This window comes from Drosophila gunungcola, unplaced genomic scaffold (genome assembly GCF_025200985.1).
Source record: "Drosophila gunungcola strain Sukarami unplaced genomic scaffold, Dgunungcola_SK_2 000176F, whole genome shotgun sequence".
Taxonomy (NCBI): domain Eukaryota; kingdom Metazoa; phylum Arthropoda; class Insecta; order Diptera; family Drosophilidae; genus Drosophila; species Drosophila gunungcola.
Genome location: NW_026453337.1, coordinates 57,182 through 72,029, shown reverse-complemented (window position 1 = coordinate 72,029; position 14,848 = coordinate 57,182). Strand labels below are relative to the sequence as shown.

Below are 14,848 nucleotides of genomic sequence, written 5' to 3'. Positions count from 1 at the left end.
GATTTGTACAGCTTTAGCATAAAACCAAAAGGCTTAAAGATGAAAACGTTTGATTTATGGCAGTTCAGAGAGCGAAGGCCAAAAAGCGGAGTGAAAAAAAAAACGGACCGACCTGAGCCCGAACTCATATATAACCAATCCATATCCCTATACCCAACCAAAAAGAAAAGATCGATTGCACTTGCATTTTATTTCCCATTTCAGGGATTTTTTTTCGATTTTATGTTCAGCTCTCTCAGTTTTGCTTTCGAACAAAAGTCAGGTTACAGAAACTACAACAATATGGCAGAGGACCCAACAATAAATTGCAGCTTTAAGAAATAAAAACATTCGCATATTATTTCATTTCGCTTAACAAAAAAAAAAAAATAATTAAAACATATTTTCATCACTGCTTTTCCATTTTTATTTGCATTTTTATTTAATTTGTCCACGCAAATCGAACCCAAAACTGAAATCGAGAAGCTCAAGGGGTAGTGAGTTCAGGGAAATGAAGCAAAAGCAAAAGGAAGTGGAATATGCGGGGGACACAAATCGAATATCTGATGCCCATTGGTCAGAAATTTGAATTTAGACAAAATAAAAGAACAGTATTTGATTGATTATACTTTAAGGGGATCTCAGGGAGACATTTGTAGTTACACAAATTTAGCACCTTCGAACTATTCCACTTGCACAGATTATCAAGGATATCAGATACCTATCCATTACAATGACAGAGTTGTTTTTCCAACCTTACAACTATCCACTCTCCCCCCGTATTACGTATATTTTGTTGTTGTTGTTGTTCTGACTGGTTTGTGGGATTATAAATTCGTTTTCAATGCAAACAGGGACTGCAATATTTCACATTTTTTCTGGAATAACAAAGAGATGGGTAAATGAAATATATGTAGCTGAGTAAATTATTTTTCATAAATATTGGCAATTTGTATGCATAGATACTATGCTGCATGGTGTAACAATGATATCAAGGGCAATTATCAAAGGAGGTGAAATTTGCATCCATTCATTCCACTCGAAACCGAAAGAAAACTTTTGTGTGCGTGCACTGTACCTTTCCAATTGGTGGTGAGTAAATTATTCAGGATAGAGAATAACATATGCATGTGATACTTGCTGCACACGTTTTCGGCTATCAATAAACACAATTTAATTGGCATACGTTCACATTCCAGTGGCAAACATCAAAGTGGAAGGTCGATTTTATGGACCGTGAGCAGTTCGAGTATTTAAGCACAAAACAATACCAATAAGCGGGGATAAAGTATGTAGTTAAAATATAATATGCAATATGCCATAGATTTGCTAGTGTTTTACGTTTTCACACACACAAAATATGATAATTTTCTTGTTCCTGAACTTAAAACTGGCAAACATGGCTCTACTGTTAGTTGCATCTACTTGAAACGACTATGTGTTTATGTAGGCAAGAATATTTTGAGACCTGCACAATCCCAATCTCTTCATATTGCTTAGCAGCCCAGCACAACTGTACTTCTAATGCCACTGAAAGCGTGTTGAAAGCACTTGAAAAACAATCTTGAAACCGCCAAGGATGCCAATCAATTGGTCAAATGCTGCATTTGCACCCCACAATGCTTGTTGATCACTGCCTTGTTGTGCCCATCGTGTCCATCGTGCGAATAATATCGATTTATATAGCGCTAATGGCGATAATGATGTGCTGATGATGATGATGCCTGAGTAATGATGTTTCCGTTTGTGTCGGTGCTTGTAAGTGGGTGTGTGTTGCCACTTGGCTGTTGACTGTTGGCCGCCGTTGCCTAGTTGTTCTAGTTGTTGAGCCCTTGTTTGGTTTCAGCCCGAGTCAATGACGCCTTTGCCACAGGCCACCGCCCACCGCCACCGACGCCCAGAGGCGTTGACATGATGACCAGCCCGTCTAAAAGGCACTGAGCCAATTTAAAGGGCAGTTGTATACGAAATACTAGCATATATTATATTTTAGATTTAATTAAATTCCATAATCTCTATGTGAAGGGAAATCAAAGCACAGCTCAGGCCAGTAAAAATACAGCATTAAACTTTTTACATAAATTCTTACTCTATGTATTCATTTCGAAGTATTTCACATTTCACTTCAAGTATTCACCTATCCAAAACAAAGTGAGCATTGTAAACATTTAATTGACCTTCTAATATCAAGTTATCTTCGTCTGCAGTCCCCCAAACATTATCACTGTGCTTCTCTGGCAGGTGGCCCACTGCCAGTTGTCCTTCCATCAAACAAAACGGGCGTTAAATTGCCATCATCGAGGGGGGGGGGCCATAGTAACGCCAAAGAGCAAAGGGTTTTCGGGGAAGAGGTGGGCCTGGTTGTTGATGCACAGGGGGTCAGGTAGTGGGGAACTGAAGCGAGGTGCATTGGCAGCAATGCAATCTCCACGTGGCTGTCTCTGGCACGCTTTTTGCAGAATCGGTTTGCTTCGGTCAGGGTTTGGCTATGGACCTATTGCCCTGCCCCTGGGCCCCAAACTTCTCCACCCATTGGCTTTTGCGGTTTTCTGCGCATGCGCAGCCCACCGCGAATTCCATTTTGCATGGCTTCTCCACATATCGGATATTTGATATGTTGCAGTGGCAGTCGAACAACCTTATTCTTGCTGCTGCTGCTTCTTATGCTCAGTATAACTTTGCTTTATTCCTCCCCAGAAGCTAAATCTTATTGTGCAGTGAGAAAAATCGAATAACCCTATATATTATATGTAATATAGTTTATATATATAGTTTAACCAATTATCTTGATCAATAACAAAGTTGATATGTATCGTTTTTAATTAAATGTGTACTTTAAAAAGCTATTACCCTATGGATAACACATCAGCCAATAAAAAAAAACATTAAAAGCATCTTTATTTTAAATCACTTTTTCTCATATTTATATTCAAAGTGAATTAAGCGAATCATTTAAATTGCTTCAATATAAAAAATCAAATATCTGATTTTCTTTTTTCTGTGGCAGCTGGCTGTTTTTAGTGATGCGCTCAATTAGCAACACGCACTCAAGTGCTGCATGCCGACAGGAAACTGTGTCAGCCCCCAACTCCCAACTCGCAGCAACATGCAACATGCAACACATGCTGCATGCAGCCACTAGAGCAAACCCGCAGCATCAGCCCTCTGCTTTTGTTGCTGCATTTGTTTGCCCAATGATGCTAAACCCACACACACACACACAAACACACACTGATCATACATGTATACGAAGGACACCGGCAGGAATCCCTCACAGGACACCCAAGTAACTTCCTCGTGCGGCAATTCAAGTTAATGATAAAACAGACACATGCTGTCAAGTGGGCGTGTTTCTGGGCGGTCACCGGGGTCAGGAAAAAGGCCCTAAAACACACACACATACGACACTTGAATCCGATATCCTTTTCGCATGGGGTATAAACTAAAGATGAACTGCAGGATGCTGAAAGATATCAAGAGGTTTTTGGGGTTGGAAATTTGAACTGCCTTAAGATCCTTTTGATACAGCCACATTCACTGGGTTTCGCATTGGGCTTTTGTTATCTTGGAAAATAACATTCATTTATATTTGAGTATGGAAATGGGTGGACAATTAAATATTGAAATGTCTTCAATATTTTGTCTTTCATTCACTTATTGAAAACACAACGCTTTTTAACAATTTTTAGTTTGTAAATCTATAGATTTTTTAGTATTTTCTTGTTGTTCTGCTCCTATTTCCACTTGAAAATGTTTCCTTTTAAACATTTTCCCTTTCTTTGAAATTATACTATCCAAATTTAAAGCACTGCTGAGTCACACAGCCCATAGATCAAGTTACATGGCAGTTTGTTTCTGTTTCTTATTTTTCGTTGGCTGTTTTTTAAAGCGTTTCCATCCCGTTTGCCTAACCGTCAATCATTTCATTCCAACTATATGGGGAATATATCCAAGCAGCCATTCCATTCCATTCTGCATTCAACTTTCGAGAGTCTCTCAACTAATTTTCATGTTGTCTGCACGCGGGACACGGCACATCAATCAAACTTTAACCCGCACAAACAATTCAACTTGATTTCTTTGGGTTAGCTCTTTCCTCCCACTATTTTCTGACACTTTTTAACCCACTTATTTCGCCTACATTTCCCGACTACGAAAAATAGTTTCCAGAATGGTAAACATACATGTGTAAATAAATTATGCAAGGTGGTAACTTTTAGCCACATTCTCTTAAAAGTTTGGGTAGTTTTTCGAGATTTTCAACTTTGTGTACGAAAATGTTTGCATTTCAGTTAAATGTGTGAGTTAATCTACGATTAGTTCAAGTTCTTTAATTAACAGACGGATTTGTATAAGAAATTATTTATAAAATTTAAAATTATAGTTTAATAATAATCCGAAATCTATAATTATTTTTGGTTTCCCATTTCCGTATTTTTCAAAATTTTGGGTTAGCATCACCGTAACGCCCCTATAAATGGGCGGCAGATGCATGTTAATGATCTCATTCAAGTTGCCTTCAAATAGGAAAAAGAACAAAGGGACAGGGGATTAAGGGAACCAAAGATAAATGGGCAGCAAATTTTCAATAATAACATAGTTCAGTGGTAGGGGAGAATTTTCCGTAATTATAGACATCAACTGAAGTGCGGGGTGCGGCGGCATTTTTCCCCTGGGGTTGTGGGAGATTTCCCAAGTTAAGAAGCGAATAATTTATACAATAAAGTGCCCGGTAGGGAAAACTCCTCCCTCAAAACTCTCCTTTCACCCGGCTAAAACCACATGTGACGCTTTAAATTACTTTAAAGCGTGCTGCTTGCGGGCAAGAATGAATAGGATATATTAGGAGTGAGTAAAACAGAGAGAGTAGCAATTGTTTCGTTCTTCATATATTCCCAGAATGGAAACTATGAAAGCAGGGACTTACTCTTGACTGATGGTTTACAAGTTACACTTAAAAAACAATATTATTTGTTCAAAAAAAAAAACTATAAAAACCATTATTTTATAATTTCTGTTTGGTTAATCTCAAGGGTCATCTTAATTTTTATTTCAGTAATTTTGTAATTTTTGTAAGCGAAAGTAAAACGAAAACTACAGCGAATCAAGTCACTGGAGCTCTAACAAAGCATAGATTTAATAAAAATAATCTCTATAGGTTTGATATATCTGGCTTTATTAAGTATCTAGCTTTATTTTAAACAGCTTAAAGTTAGGCATTGTAAGGTAAATCAAGTGTATTTAAAAATGCAGAAACAACTGTCATCCCGTTTTCATTTCATTTTCTTGTGTTTCATTTTTTCTGCTTTGTCCAGCTGACATTTATGTCGTTTATCAAAAGAAGTTACCCCAAACACCCAACAAATAGTTCCCTATTTCTCGCGATAGTTTTATCCTTCCCGTTGTATGTTTTTTTTTTTCCCCCAGTTTTCCCCTCAGTTTTCCTGGCCAGCAGCCGTCGTTGACACGTCTCATAAATTTCATTGCTGTCGCTGGTCCGTCGCCTAATCCGCGATCTCCCTCTATCCCGACCTCTACCCCTTCTCTTTCTCTCTCTCTCTCTCTCCCTCTCTCCATCTCTCCCTTCCGCCCACAATTCACCCCTGTCTGTCGTCCTTGTCTGTCTGTCTGTCGTGTCACGTGAGAAATTGCACTTATCACTTATCACTTGTCCTTTTCTATTTTGTTATGTCTTCGCCCCACTCACAACCACGCCCACTCCCTGCGCCTTAAATTCATTCCGTGATTTTAGCTTTAATCTTTTGCGGCTGCGTTTACGCACGTAACACCACAGAAGAGGGGTTAAGCTGTGACCAGTGGGTTAAGGGGTTAAGGGGCAGCAGTCGCAGGGAATTAAGACATTATTCAAACACTAATTCCCCGGCTCAACTGACTTTGAACTGTTGTCGGTCGAATACAAGAGAAACCCATTCCGGAATCAATGAAGCCTGTAGCCAAAAGACGATCAACTTGAAATTCCCCAGGGACGTGGGTGGGTGAATATTGGGTTTGGAGGGGGGCAAAGGGGACAAAGGGGAAAAAGGGGGCAAAGGGGGCTTATTGAATCTCGGCAAAAGTTTACAATGCGACAAATGGCCAAACTGGGAGACTTAACAAAAACTGAGGCCAAGGGAGTGCGGTATCAAAACTATTAAAATGACATTTCGGCAAATTCTTGGCAGTCTGCGGGAAAAGTGGAGGCGGAAATTGGGGGGAAAATAGGGAAGCTGGGCCGAGTTGTCTGCCAAAAACTGTTCCACTCGACTCGAAGCAGAATTAACTGAACGGAATTCACACAAAGAAAAGCTAGACGATTATGGTTAAACAAAAAGCCAAAATAAAATGCACTTACTAAATAATTTTACTTTTCTTTGGATTTGAAAAACTTGAAAATAATTGAAAATAATTTACTTCCCTGAAAAACTTAATTGAAAATAATTTATTTCCCTAACGGAATACAGAATCATTAAATAAACATTAATCTTATATTGAGTTTGATTGATTATAAAATTAAATCTTTAAATTTACTCAGGTTTTTTTTTCTGTTTATGGTCGAAAATCCGTAGAAGTGATGGCAAAAAATGGAAAATTGAATTAAAAACCCTAATATATTCAGCACAACTCGACTGATCCATCGGCTATGCCCCAAGCAGAAGGGCATAACCATATATCTCCATTGCTGAGCATATATGTATGTATGACAATGAATTGCCCGACAACTCGAACAAGAAAGTTCAAAAACTTAAGTTCAGAGTTTATTGATTTTCACGTTGTTTTCGTTCTTTTTTTTTTTGTTTTTGTAACTTTTTGTGTGCCCTCTCTTTTTGGATTTTTTTGTTTTTTTTTTTTTTTCTTTTTAGACTCTGATGCTGGAAAGCATTTAGTTTGCCATTGGACTGGGAATTTGAGGGAAACTGGATTTCGGGGGTCACAGGCGCTGTTGTAAAAATATTTTTTTCGCTGACATTGTTGCTGACCAAGAGGCAAATGGCCATTGGCCATCGTTCTTGTCGTCGCTTTTTTTTATTGTCAAGAGGAAAAAAAACACTGTAGCTGTAACTGAAACCTGTGATAAAAATAACCCACGAAAGATGTTTGTTTGCTGTCTCGATTCATAATGGATTTGGACAGGCCCTTTACGCTAGGATTTCTATGCGTCGAATTTTTTTAGATTAAAATGTTGAAGTTACGAGTTGATTACATTGTTCATTTGTACGATTGGACATAAAGTGTTGGCCCTGAGTCATAATAGAGTGGGATTACAAAATACTGTACACCGTACTTTTATTTGGCATCATATCTTAAACAACGTATTAAAACATGTATTCAAAGGCAAATTAAGAGATAATTAACCCACACATCTTCAGATAAAAAACTTTAATAATAATAAGGCTAATAAATTTCTAATTATCTTCATAACATAAGCATATTTTTGGAAGCCTTTTTTTCACCTCTGGCTAAATTAATACAATTAGAACTATTAATATTTATCTAGGTTCGTAATTTAAGAATATTAAATACATTTTAGAATACCAAATTTTTGGACAATCTATTTAACAAACTAGGCGGCTGTACAAATTGCACATTAGCGATATCAAGTAAAACTAATTGAAAGCTTTTGGACTTCTAATCTGCATAAATTTTCATTAATACCCCATAACTGCATTTAAGTGCTAACGAACTGAAAATAATTATCCACATATTTGGAGGATGGACTTCGAAGTTGGGAAAAAAAATTTGATTTTCTTTTTTTTTATTGCACTCGAACAGGTAATTATTATTTTCCCATGTGCTGGTTTGTTCTTTTTTTTCACCTAACGCGACCAAGGTTTCCATAAACTTCTTTTGGCCACTCTATATACGTATACTCCACTTTGGGATGGTTTTGAGTGATCCAACGGCGACGCCGCCTTCCTCCCACAGATTTGCATACAAGCGATCATCACTTGTTAAATGCAATTAAAACAAAAGTGAACTTTCCCAAGCTGCCAGTAGATTTAGACACACTATATTTTGTGCAACGAACCGGTTGCTACGACACCGCCCCCACCACAATTTCCCATCACTGGATGAGAATTCACACAGGAAAACACGTTTTCGACCGCCAATTTTCCAATCCATGCACAGAAAGACAAGTTTATTTAATATTATATATATTCGAAATGTCCAAAACTTAATATTTGAAACCTTACAACACATCGACAAAATAGTATTTGTTAACCTGATGAAGCAAAATATAAAAATAATAAAATAATAATAACAATAAGATATAGTTAAATAAAAATGTATTAAAATGTAAGGAGAATTTGAAGCGGGTTTTGACCAGAGAAAAATACTCTATACCCATTACTTTGTCACTTTTCTTTTCGATGAAAACAAATATCGATCTTAGGAATAAGTGCGATTGGAGAGTTCACGCAGAACGCATTTGTTTTTGACTTTATTCACTCATTAAACAGATACCAAATGGGTAACGAGCTGTTTTTTGTTTTATTTATCTGTTTTTTTTTTATATGTATAGCGTATGTGCACCACGAAAAATTGTATGGCATGCAATTTTCTCTTAGTAGACTTTAGTACACGGCCATTCTCCTCCAGCTTAGCTGCCTCGACTGTCAAGCTGCTTTATCAGCTGCTGCTGCTGCTGCTGCTGCTGCTGCTGCTGCAGCTTCTGTAGCTCCGGTGGCTCCTCCTCCCATTCCATTTTTCTTCTTTTTTACCTTTTCTGGCCAAGACTCTCACTCTCGGGCTCATTATGAGAGGCAACAATGCACCTGACTGCTGGCGAGAAATATATAGGAAAATATGTGGAACAGCACTGAAAATCCGCTAAAGAAAAGCGGCAAAATTTGTGCCAAGCAGCAACGGTGGCAACAACGGAAATCATTTGAGCATGAAGGACACACTCTGTATATGGATCGTATCTTCAAATTGCGCTAGGAAGCTCATTCAGTTTTTTTTTTTTTTTTTTTTATGTTTTTGTCAGTAAATTTCACTAATTTGAAATTTGCCGGGCTTAATATCAGAATAAATTCAATTATATTGAGGCTCTACCAAATATTGTGGCAAGAAATACCAATTATCAATACCAGATGGCAACAATTTGCGTCTTTTAAATACCTTGGCTTACCTTTCAGATAACCCCTCTTAGCTTTGTATTCCCAAATGAATTCTTATTCACTGCGGTCACAATAATGCCTGTCGTTATGCAGACTCATCCAGGGGAAGAATCTCGAGTAATTTATGAGTGTTATGATGCGACTAAATAACCCAACGGTTGGTCGTCCAGGATTTGGCACGAAAAGGTGGAGGAGTGGGTGGGAAACATCGAAGCGACTTCCCCAGAAAAGGAAGCACCTCCTGTCTTCCTCCTCGACATCTTGAGCTGTGCTCGTGTGTTGTTTATTGCGCTTTTATTTTAATATGATTTTCCAGCAATTGTCATTGTCTGTTCGCTGTTGTTTGCCAGTGTTTTCCTTCCTTGTTCTCCGCACTAGTCCCTTTATTTATGTAGTTCAGTTCAGTTCCCTTTCTTTCCATTCCCAGACAACCTCTCAAAAAGCTGTCAGTGTTTCTTGGCTGGCAACACATGGAGCAACCAACCTTCGCCATCTTATTGGGAGTTACGGACTTGGACACGACAACCTGGCAACGTGGAAAAAGGTGCCGGAGGTTGGGGGGGTGGGGTGGATGGATCTTGCCATATTTGTACTTTAAGTAGTTCAGTTTGGGTTGGTTGTGCTTCTTGGAATTATATGTAACATATAAATAATTTTTTACTTTATTGCCGCTTGTTGTCATGCTGCTCCTCGCTATTTTGTTTAGCTCTGTCTGTATCTTCATCACTAGGGTGTGGGTTTTTTTGGCTCTTTTATTTTGCTGGCTTCCATGGTTTTTCCTGCTTTTAACCAGCACACAACAAAAGTCAAATTAGTTTAGTTTTTAGGCGAGGGACAAATTGAAAACAAACAAAAACCCAATAAAAAGTACACATTTTCAGGAGACATTCCGTTTGCTCGGCTCGGAATTTTATGCTTTTATGTTTGGTTAAGATTTTTCGAACTTTTTCAGATTAATTGTCGATTAATCAAGTTGAATTATCGTATATGTGTACATCAAAGACAGACCTTTATTTTTTGATTATATTTAGGTAAACATTTTTTGTTGTTACCGTATAAAGTTTCAAGATTTCATTTTTTAATATCCCAATGTTCTTTTTAATTTCTATAAATTGTAACTCTTTTTTATTTTTTTTTACTTTTGCTTATTTTGAACTGTGACACCTTTGTTTTAAGTCTGTGGCAATAATAATCAAGGTATTCTTCGTTTCTCATTTTGTTGCACTTGTTTGCTTCCTGTTGACATTTTCATAACCTCAAAACTTTGTTCATTGTTCTACCTTCTTGTTTTTTTTCCGTTGTTGCAATCAAGGTCGCCAAAAGGGGATACAAAGGGGGTTTAAAGGGTGGAGAGTGGGGGAGTGGGGGAAGTTTGCCCGAGCAACAAAAGTGGCAAGAACAACATAATTAGCGCATTTCCTTGCACTGACAGCGACAGCTGCAACAGGAGAAGATGAACAGGGGGAGCGGGCGGAGCACCTCATCCGTGACTGAGCAGCGTGCAGCCCCCTCTCCTACGCCCCTGGCTCTGGTCCATACCCTTTCGGCACTTGAGAGTGTCTGGCACTTCAAACACGCACTCGCCCAAAGTGGGGAAACTTCCGCGGCAAGGAGGGAGATAACCCGACATTGAAACAATGCCAGAGCATCCGAAGCCCCAAGGTTTTGGAGATGATAGCGTGAAAGATAGTTCCAATATCGTATACTTCCAAATATCGCATGGTAAAAATGGGATTTACAAGATATTTAAAAAAATAGGCCTATTCAATGGGGAATAGTTGTTGTAACAATAGTTTGAAGTATTGCCCTTGTTGCCACTTTGCAAAACTGTTTTAAGAGGAAAAGAATTCAAACCGAAGTGATATAACCATCCACCCAATAAGAATAGTATACCGTGTGGGCTGTAATGAATATTCACATGAAATATAAGCCCATCTCCCGCCTTTTTATTTTATCGTGCCCGCCCTTTCATATGTAAGTTGTTCTCCCGTTGCCTGATTATTATAATTAGGTTTTGTTGCCACCGCTGAAGCGTAACACTCACTGGGGCATTCAAGAAACATGGGTGGGATGTGAGAAGGCCAGGGGTGGGGCAAAGCCGACAGCTGCTGGCTGGCTGGCTGACTGACTGACAATTTAGAGCTCGATTAACTCTTACAATTTGAGACGGTCTCGTTCGACTCAGATTTCGCAGGCAAGACGGAAGCCAAAATTAAGGGGGGATGGTCGGGGTCACCTGGCTAATCAAACATATTGAAGTGAGCGAGAGGGAACATATATACTGTATATATATACATATATATTGTATATGTAGTCCGTTTCCATCAATCTGAAGCAGGGTTGCCCCCTTTCCAACCACGGCAAATGGTTGGCCCCAAATTGAAAAGAATTTAGCTTGGAGAGTCTCTCCTCGAGGCAATTGAGAAATGCAATAATGGCCAAGAGGGCAGATAGATGGAAGGGGGAAAACCGCTAATTGAGCAAAGCAATTTATTTTTACAAAAACCCCCAAAGCAGATTCCTTGTGCCCCCCTCTATTAACATCATCCTCCAATCTTTTTTTTTCCATCAAAACTAAGGACGTAGAAGAAGTGCGGGAAAATGTCTAGTTGGGTTATGGGGGTCTGCACAATGTTTGGCAAATATTGATTCAAGCTATTTGCTTTAAACAATTAACTTTGATTTTAAATTTGGCACATTTCTAAGGCACACAGCTTTAATTATATTTTTTTATTTGAGAAAGAACCATATTTGTGCTTAAATCTAATAACCTGATAATTATTTTCATAAGTAAAAGGCTTAATTATTAGTTGAGCTATGTAATTTAAACCGTTTCATAACCGGTTCGTTAAAAACCTCATTTATTTTCGCATGTTACTCAGCCATTACCGATTCACAGCCACTGTTCGACCGTTTCACCATTATCTTTCCCATTTTATTTATTTGTTTTTTTTTTTTTTTTTTCAATCACTTAGCTGTGCAAAATTTTCAAAGTTTTCCCAAGCACACCCAATGGATTTGAAATCGTTATGCTTCGCGCATTAACCCAATTTACAGAACGCATCGTTTGCTATACCCCTTTTTTTTCTCCGTTTTCCCCCTTAATCGCCATCAAACCAAATTGCAATTGCTCTGGATTTATAAACAATTTTGCTATTTTCATTATTGAAAGCGCAAGACAAGCTAAGCTGTCGAGGGTGTTATGTGGGGTTTACGGGGTTTTCGGGGTTTGGGTTAACTGTTGCATCCGTCAGTTTTGTTCAAGCTGTGGCGGCATCTTCCTATTTCTTATTCTTCTTTTCGTTCAAATTTTGCCTCTTCTTATTCTTGCAGCCTGCTGCTGATGCCGATGATGAAATCGTCTAAAAATGTTTTTGTTTATTCCTCTATTTTGGTTCGAAACGGGATATTTACTATCGAAAGGGGAGTTTTGGGGGGAGAGATGATGCCACAATTGCAGCAACAGACTCCACAAATATAAACTTATCCAAGAAAAACACACACAAAGAAAAAATGTCAATCTATGATCGTCCAATTAACATTGGAAAGTTATATGCTTTAATACAATAACTCAACTCCACAATTTTGCATTATAATAATAATATATAGTAATATAATAATGGTATTTTACTTTTCGCTAGACATCGAAAATAGGCTGCGCCTTTGTAATTATTATATATATTTATTATTTCAATGTAGACACCCATTTAAAATGCATATATATATATATGTATATGAATATTGTTATTATTTATTTTTTTTTTTTTTTTTGCTGTGCACGCGTAGATACAAATAAAATGCAGTTGGGCGTCACTTGATTCCGGAGCCATGTGTTCAACACGTTCTTTTGGGAGAAAAAATACAAAAAGGGGGGAAGGGAAAATAGAGTTGGTTAATGTGCAACCTTAAATAACCGCTGGAAAATTCAGGCTGCAGGTCAGTCAACAGCAGTAGAAAAACGCCTCTAAAGAATAAGAAACCAAAGGAAAAGAGAGCCAAACATGGAGAACAAGTAAATCAGGTTTTTCAGCCGTCAAAGTATTAACCTTTTGTTGGAGCTGCCATTGCTGTGCTGCTGGTGAAATATTTCAGGCATTTTACGAGTATACCTATATGTTTATATGTATATATGTTCCATAAAGCAGAATGAATCGAATGAAACCCAAAAGGAAAGAGACCAGGACCAGCTGGAGTCTTTCAGCAGCAGAAACAGAAACTCCAGCAGCTAAGCTCACAGGTGAGCCAAAAAGGAGGCTGCAAATATGCAGGTGAGTGGCGAAAAATGCAGGGGGAACAAGGCAAACCCCCATACATTTACGTCGAGTTAATGTCAGTGCTGGGTAGTACCTATATATAATTGTACGTATTAATGCGCATTGCGCACCTAGATTTTAAGAGTTTTTTTTTTTTTTTTTTGTAAATTAAAATTATGTAATTTTAATTAAATTTTAACATTTCATATTTAAATCTCTCTTAACCTTTTTTTTTTTCAAAGTACTGGACAAATGGTGTACCTTTTACACTACCTAGGTACTTTGTTTTTGCAAATACTTGGCCCAACACTGCGTAAAAGCTGAAGCGGTTGGAGACTTTTGTTGGCTAGTGTGGCGGCAGTCGCAAGTGGCGCGCACGATTACTCACATGTTCGAAGCCCCTTTTTTGCAGACCCCCCTTGTAGCCGACTCTGCTTTTGAGGTCACTTCAAGTGGCTTATTTCCGCCTTTTTGCATGCCGCCTTTGGCTGGCTGGAAACTTCCCCCCCATTGCCCTCTCAGAAACCCCCTGGCCTTTGGGTCAGTTTCGACATATGCTGCAGTTAACAACAGAGACAGAACTGGCTAAGAAAAAGAAAACAGCCAAGTAGCAGCACCAAACTAAAAAAATACAAATAAAATAAAGTAAAAAGAAACGAGATGGACTACAAGAGGACCTGGAAACTCATGCAATACATCAATCAATCAGTCAACGAGACTTCCTGGGGAACCACCCAAACTTTGTAAGTTTTAAAGCCCACTTGAGGTGTCTGCATAGATGAGGGGCCACAAATCACTCAAGATCTTTCTGGGAGGGCGATAATCTTATCTTCAATGCACAAAATATATTGCCAAACATGTTTTTACAACAAAAAGGTATTGTTTTAACTAATTATTTTGCCATTTCTTTATTTCTGTTAATAGCTATTTCAATTTAATCACCTTTTCTTTATATTTAGATTTTAATCTATTTAGAAGTAAGTCAGCCCTTTGTGTTTTCTGATATTTGAAGCCCCAAAAAGGGTTAATCATACCCCAAACACGCGCTGTACAGGGTATTACTTGCTCTCTGTGTGGAAAAGTAGAACACACTCGCACACAAAGGCAATCAAAAAGCCAAGAGTGGACGCTGCAACAAATCGCCAAGTGTCGATGGCACGAAAAAATGAAATGTGGCTGCAACACACACTATATGCCCACATATGTACGAGAAGAGTATGTGGTGAAATGGCGGAGAAAGGTGAAGGGAGTGCATTTTGTTCAATTCGCCTTTTTGTTTTGCTCTTTTATTTCGCTTCTTTTGTTGCTGCGCCATTGACTCTTTCCTTTTCAGGCCTCTTTTGCTTTGGCTTTTGCTTTGTTAACCCGCTCGCCAATCATTTTAACCCAAATTGCAGCTCTTATTGTTGGCAGTGCAGCTCTAGAATTGCAACAGCTACAGCTACAGCTACAGCTACAGCTACAACAACATCAACATGCAACGCCAGAAGAAAAATA

General features: G+C 38.3%; 1 protein-coding gene across 16 annotated transcripts in view; it reads right to left on the bottom strand.

Moving 5' to 3' along the window:
* LOC128265914 (protein sidekick) overlaps positions 1-14,848 on the bottom strand; it is an 80,301-nt gene that overhangs the window by 34,930 nt on the left and 30,523 nt on the right. The window lies entirely within an intron of this gene.